Genomic DNA, 7,455 nt, shown 5'->3' on the forward strand with positions numbered 1-7,455 from the left:
GAAAAAGCTGTACACTTTCTTTCCAATATGCCATCGCCACCGAGTGGTTATAAAAAAGGTGTCGCCTACACTTTCATTCCAATATGACAGGGGTACGAATGACTGCATGTATGTACAGTTGTGCTCATATTTTACATACCCTGGCAGAATTTGTGAAATTTTTTATTTATTATTTTTTTTTTTAATAAATATGACTGATGACTGAATAACCACCATTAATTTCTTTATGGTTATGTTTTGTTTATTGATAATGCTTTTCTGAAATGTTTGACCATTTAATTTGAATCCCATTAAAATAAAATTAAATGTGTTGCGCCTGGACCTTTATGTTTTCTTTAAAAAATTTTACCCATTTTACAAATTCTACCTGGGTAATCAAACATATGAGCAAAACTGTGTGTTTTGTCATTTACTAAATAAAAGTAGGGATGTGAATTTCAAAATAAGAGCAAGTAAATAAAAAGAAAGTATTACGTGTTCAAATAAAGTGCTTAACTTCAGAATAATTCTTTGAAAAAAACTAACAAAATACAGATAATCATATTTTGATCATATGGGTAAAAGCAAAATCACGCATTGTAAAAATGCATTATACATAGGTAGAAGGGTTTTCCAGAATTTTGATGTCAACTTTGGGGGGCATTAAACACGAGAAATTACGGTATATCTTTTCTTTCTTAAATCTTTATAGAAATTGGTCATTCTCAAATGAGATATTACTTAGAAGTGAAGTGATGGAAGTGCAAGAAAGACAAAAGTTTTATTTGTGCTGCATGCAAATAAAATATTGGCACCCCCTGAGGAAAAATCATTAGTAGAGGTATTTTTGTCCCTTCACGGGAAACATCCAATGAAACATACAAACACATAATTGTATTTCACCACCCTGCTCTAATATTTCTACATTTACCATGCAGAAGATCAATATTTTAAATTTTATTTTTAGTCACAATGGCTCAATACAGTAACACCAAAACTGCAGGTTCTAACTACATTTTACAAAACAGCAGACTGATGTTTTTGACAAGCTCAGCTGCGATGATATCTGATTTTACCGAGCTGAGCCAAGTGGGATTTTGACAACCTCTTCGTTGTCTCAATCTCTTTGTGCCTTCAAATACAAGAGACTAATATTCCTTTGACCGCAGGGGGAGAAAGGCATCAGGTCCCTCGCTGGGGCGGAAATGGAAAACTTCTGCTCGCCAACATAAACAACCGGCAACCTGTGATACTGTCAGGTTGAGTTGTAGTCAGACGAATGATCAGCATGTTTGCGGCATGCCACCGTTGAGTTACTTTGCTCCCGAGGGCAAACTCCTCAATGGTGGCAAAATTATATTAAGCCCAAGAAGAAATAAAGCCAGAACACATTGATTGTTCTGTGACATTACAGAAGTTTGAGTGTGGGTGTGCACATTTGTTCATTTTCTTAACATTTGCTTGCTGCCATATGATTTTAGAAGGCTCATATTTCGACTTGCTATTAATGCTTTTACATTGAGAAAAGAAAATAGTACTTCTACGTGCTCGTCTGTTGTTGTGCCTTAGCGCTGATTGCTGCACTGTTATATCCAATCTCCCCTTGGCTGCAGCAGTCGGTTTCGTGCTGCTTTTTCCTCAAATGAAATTGCCGCGTCATTGTAATATTTGAGGATACTCAGCTAGAAATTACAAAAAGAAACACCAATGCAAAAGCTATTGATTGCTGTGCCTTGGGTCTGTATGTTCAAGTATTAGTCTCGTTTTTTTTTTTTTTGCAGCAGCAGCAGCAGTTCATTGTCTTTCTGCCCTGTAAGTGAGGGGATACACCTGTTTAAAATTGCAGTGTCATTGTAAGATTAGTTAGACAACTAGAAATGACAAAACCCAACAAATGCCAGCATTAACTCATTCTTTTGGTGTGCCTTAGTATCACTATATAATCCACAGTCTCCCCAAAACTTTGCTCATATCAAATAAAACTGCAGCATAATTGTAGCATTTGACAATAAACAGTTACAAATCACAAAAATGAGCACATGCTAATGTTAGCTCATCCTATTGTTGCGGGTTAGCACTTTTAGGGGTATTACATGCCAGTCTCTATTTTGTTAGAGTGATCCATTGTCTTTCTCCCCTGTCTCCTCTCAAATAAAAAATGCATCTACTTACCATGAAGTAAATTCAGGAGATATTGGTTCTACGCCATTGTCGTTGTTCTTTGATCGTATGTCACGTCCTGACTGATGTGTTTGATGTGCTGTGGTTTTTGCAGTGCCCATGGTTGAAATACTGGTATTAAAAACAAAAAAAATTTCCTCAAACATATTTGAAAAATATCTCTCTTTTGTAAGTGATAGCACGTATATTAAGTCATTTTTCCTGAGCTGATCTGAGCCATTTGAATTGTTGTCATTTAAAACAGTGGGTGTTTAATGAAAGAACAAGATAATGCTGAGTACAACTGTGACCTACCTCTAACTTGTGTCTATACAGTATGAGGTAGTGTAGTATTTTGTTAATGTGTCCCTGCGACATAAGGCCTTTGTGCCGAACTCACCCATGCAATGTTGTCAGGCCCATCAATTATGTCAACGGGTAAAATAGGTTTCACCACAGACAGCAGGTTATATGGAGTGTAAAACATTAGAAAAATGTGTCTGCAACATCAGAGTAACATGTTTGAAGTGAAAAGGGGCTGGATGGGTGGTTGGGTGCGGGGACAGAGACACTCCCAAAAATGGAAGAGTCCTGACAAGTGATTTTGTTTGAAGGCATTGTAACACAGTCAAGTGGGCAGGGAGGTTTCCTATGGCCCCAAAGGCACTCCATCTTGGAGCCAAAATACAAGTTGGTTGGAATGGACATATGCTTTCCATGGGGTCAAATGGAGCAGAACTCCCCAGCTTTTGTGGTGCTCCCCTTCTGGGGGCGCATGAGAAGAAAAGGCAAATCTGTTGTTAGGTCGTTGTCCCACTTGGGGCCCACAAAAATCACATAAAAATTCACCAGCCTGTTTCTTGCAAGGCTTTTATGTCCCAAGTCTCATAATAAAAGGCGTGTGGATCCAGTTGGCCCTAATGGCTAAACCACCTACTTCTTTTCAGTGTCAGGAAGAAGTTACATATGCTTGCACACTCCTCATTGGCTGAGCGAGCATGGAACATCCATCTATCACGAGGACGCTTTTGAGAGGTGAATGCAGGACAATGCGGGCCGAGCTGGGCAGAGATGTTTTGCGACAAGCGAGACACTCAAGCACCTTCTGCTCCCTTTAAAGGCCTCTTTCTCCCTTTTAATGTATGAAAAGCCTTTACCAGATTCTTACTGGATAGCAGATTGGGATCAGCACCTCACCCTCTTGCCAGTAAAAAGCTTTTTGCTAACTGGGACCAAGGCCAAGCATCCTGTACTTTGGAGTGGTTAGGTCAGAGTCATACATATGTCCTAAGCTTGCAAAATTGCTAAACCAATAAGAAAAATGGGGGAACGCTATCCATTTGGGATTGATCTTGTTTTGGAGACATGCTTGATTGATATCTGTAGTAGAGTGATACATTTTATTTTTATTTATTTATTTATTTTACATTTGGACAAAAGGAAAGTACAGGGGGTCCCTGCTTTACAACAGAGCTCTGACAATGTAACACAAATTGTACGCAAGTCAGAACGCATATGCTATGACTCACCTACGCTGCAATAGTAAAGTCAAAAATACAACAGACTTGAGAGTCCGTGAATATAAAAGAATCAAATGAAAAAAAAGTAACGCAATACTGAGCTTGTCTTCCTCTACCAAGTGACGACATTCTTATGCCTCTGCGCAAAGTATTTAATTACGTGCCCTTGGTAACTTTGAAACTTTCGTAGTTTGTTCGGAACTGTCGTAAACCCAGGACCGCCTATACGTAGATGTGTTAAAACATCTGTCTGAAATCAGATAGAAGGCAGTCCAACAAAAGAACCATTTTGTAAGGAAAAAACGACATTGGAAACTCTCGAGTTGAATTCCCTGAGGTTGTACAATTTGGAATTCAACCAAAATTTACCTGAAAACAGGCATTGCAAAGAACTGGATGGAGCAAACAAATGGATGACCAGGGTCGCTCAACAGACTACATTCAGCCTTAGAGGTTGCATTGTATTCTTACTAACACACAACCACAAGACTGGTGAACAAAAGATAGCAACGCCCAATGAACTAAAACTCCGCATTCGCACACCAAAAATTGTTAAAAAAAAATTGTATAAGCAGGGGGGGCCTCGGTTTACGATGGTCTTGACTTGTGTTTCGAGGTTGTGATCGGCATCCGATTTTACGGCATAAGAAACGTTGCCACACGCCACAAGACGGAATCTCACTTGCCACTGTACTGTGTTTTTCATTTAATTGTTTTATATTTATGGCCAATAAGTGTTTTTCACACATATATGTACTGCAATATGATTTTCCTACTACTTTAGCGGTTCAGGTTATGTCGTAAACCGCAGAATTCCTTCATCTCCTTTGAACAATACTAGTTGATTTTACTTTAAACAAGGCACGGACACAGCCAACAGCTTATCGCCATTGTACTATAAAATGGTGAAAAATTGTATCCACGTGAGAACAATCCTAGACCAGAAACTCATAGCCCTTCAGTTTTAATCACAAATAATATCAAGCAAACTTTCAACATTCCTCCAGTTCGTGAAGCCCTTCCCCTTGCAGATAGAGAGATCCGATGGGGCGGTGTTAAATGGGCAAGATGTAGGACGGTGTAATTAACGCTAGTCCTTAAAGCGGGGCTGCTTTGGTTCCACCGGGAGCGCCTGATATAGCGCTCATTAATTCCTATTTGCGCATAATGAGAGGGTCATGTTAGATGTAATAAATGGCTCTTTTATTTGGGCGAGAGCTGCGGGGCGGCATCCACTGCCGGCTAACAGTCTCATAAACACCCTTAAGCAGCTCTCATCAGCCGCGTTGGGTGGGGAGCGATCACATCCAACAGGCATAATGAATCAGGTGTACTGAGAAACTCCTCAATGCCCCTTTCTAATTAAGTGCAGAGGGCACACGGCATGCTTTGCGTGATATTACACTCATTTAATACGCGCAGTGTTAGGTTACAGTCGACTTCCGAAGTCGACTGTAACCTCGTTCACAGGCTTTGTTCAAAGGTTAAACCCATGTTATAAGCAATTGCAAATGTCATGAAAAGTAGCCTGAAATTGATTCTCTCTTCCTTTCAAACTGAAGTCAAATCTAATTAGATCCTCAATTATTCACAATAATTAGTTACACGGCGTAACTTAAGTCCAAAGTGCATTTTGTCGGATTTCCCAGTTAATCCCCTTGATGGAATCAGATTGTATCTACTCTAGTCTTCCAGGACGGACTTATTTTAGGATCATACACTGTGTACAGTATGTTGAACATACAGCGTTCAATGTAAAAACTGCCAGTGTCACTAACCCCTTTTGCCAGATTAAAGCGAAGCGATGTTTTATGGAGTGTATGACTCCATAATCCAATTACGATTCAAGACGTCCTTTGCGGTGTGTGGCATTGTCCGTTACTGTTAGTCATGCGGTTGCTGTTTTTTTTTTTTTTTTTTTTTTAGAACATTTGAATCATCCATCCATCCATCCATTTATTTGAGCCGCTTCTCTTCACTAGGGTCGCGGGTGTGCTTGAGCCTATCCCAGCTATCATCAGGCAGGAGGCGGGGCACACCCTGAACCAGTTGCCAGCCAATTGCAGGGCAGACATAAACAAACAACCATTTGCACGCACGTTCACACCTATGGGCAATTTAGAGTTGTCAATTAACCTACCATGCATGTTTTGGGGATGTGGGAGGAAACAGGAGTGCCCGGAGAAAACCTACGCAGGCACCGGGAGAACAAACTAACTCCACGCAGGCGGTGCCGGGGATTGAACCCCGGTCCTCAGAACTGTGAGGCAGACGCTCTAACCAGTCTTCCACCGTGCCGCAACATCTGAATCATTATGAAGCTATACTGAACTATCAACCCAACCCGGTTGAAAGTTCATGGCACATGTGAGACTCGATATGTTCCAGGTCGCTCTTCAACATCCGTTTTTTACCGTTTTACAAAACTATCCAAATTAAATACACACAAATTAAATACATACAAAAGTCATCGTAAGCCTTTAACTTAATAGTTTGTTGCATCAACTTCTGAGGCTATCACTGGAATCAAGAGATGTATTTAACTCTTAATTAGACTTGTACCCCTATCAACAGATATTTTGGCTTAAGGTTGCCTTCTCCAGACTGCATGTTTCAGTTCATTCGAATAGGCCATGATTTTGCTCTTAGCCATTCTTTAGTCATTTTAACATGTTGTTGGGGTCGTTAACTTGTTGAAAGATCAACGACCTGGATCTGGGACAAAGCTTTCTGATACTAGGCAGTACATTTTGCTTCAGAATGCCTCGGTAGTCTTGAGATTTCATTGCACCCTGCACAAATTCAAAACAACCTGTTCTGGAGGCCCAGAACATACCCAGGCCTCCTCCACGTTCTGAGGTACATAGCAAACTGTGATTTTTGGTTACACCTCTGGTTATTACCAAACCAAGACAGTCAAGGAGTTTTAAATCCTGATTAATGCATTCTAACCCATGAGTAAATAAACACCCCCGGCCACAATTTGAGAAACTAGGTTCCTGTTTTTGGTTATGATGTGACGAGCTTTCATTCACCATCAAACTTTTCTCAGCCATCGAGGCACTTTAAGACAAATCACTCTTTTCCCCAGTGTCTGTATGACACAGGAGGAATAAGCAGGACCCCTGCAGCCAAGGCCGTCGAACGCGATTAAAATGAAGCGGTGATTAATCTGCGCTGCCCCATGATTCCTCTTTACCACTTTAATGGATGTTATCGCTCCTCCTCTTGAAGGCTTATCTTGCTGATCGGGGCAAAGGATGAAGAGAAGGCGAGACTGGCTGCGGGTAGGACGATGGAAGAACAAAGGGGAGGGCAATCACATCAAATCCATACAGAGGTAAGTAAATGAATAAGTCAGTAAATAAGTAAGCTAATAAATAAATGTGGGGGATTCAGTGAGCTGCTAAGCGGATAAGGCAGATCAGGCTCTGTAAAGTGTTTATTTGTTTTTTTAAGAAGACGAGACAAGCCGCTTTTTAAAGCCTACAGATAGTAAAAAAAAAAAAGAAAAGAAAAAAAATGTCACACAGACAAACAAAATAAATGATCCAAACCGCTGTCAATAAATATCCCCCACCCACTTCCAGCGTGGATAAGCACATTGGATCCGACAGACGCAGGTACAAAGACGCAAATGTGCTTGTCTTCTTAATCATATTTCTTTTCAAATGAGCTAACTTTCTTTCGCTGAATGACAGTGATGTAGAACAGACTCATTGTTTCCATGCTGTGACACAATCCAGAGCCCACAGCACTGACACAAACTCAATGTCGTCGCTCAAATAAGCTCCCA

This window comes from Phycodurus eques, chromosome 2 (assembly GCF_024500275.1).
Source record: "Phycodurus eques isolate BA_2022a chromosome 2, UOR_Pequ_1.1, whole genome shotgun sequence".
NCBI lineage: Eukaryota > Metazoa > Chordata > Actinopteri > Syngnathiformes > Syngnathidae > Phycodurus > Phycodurus eques.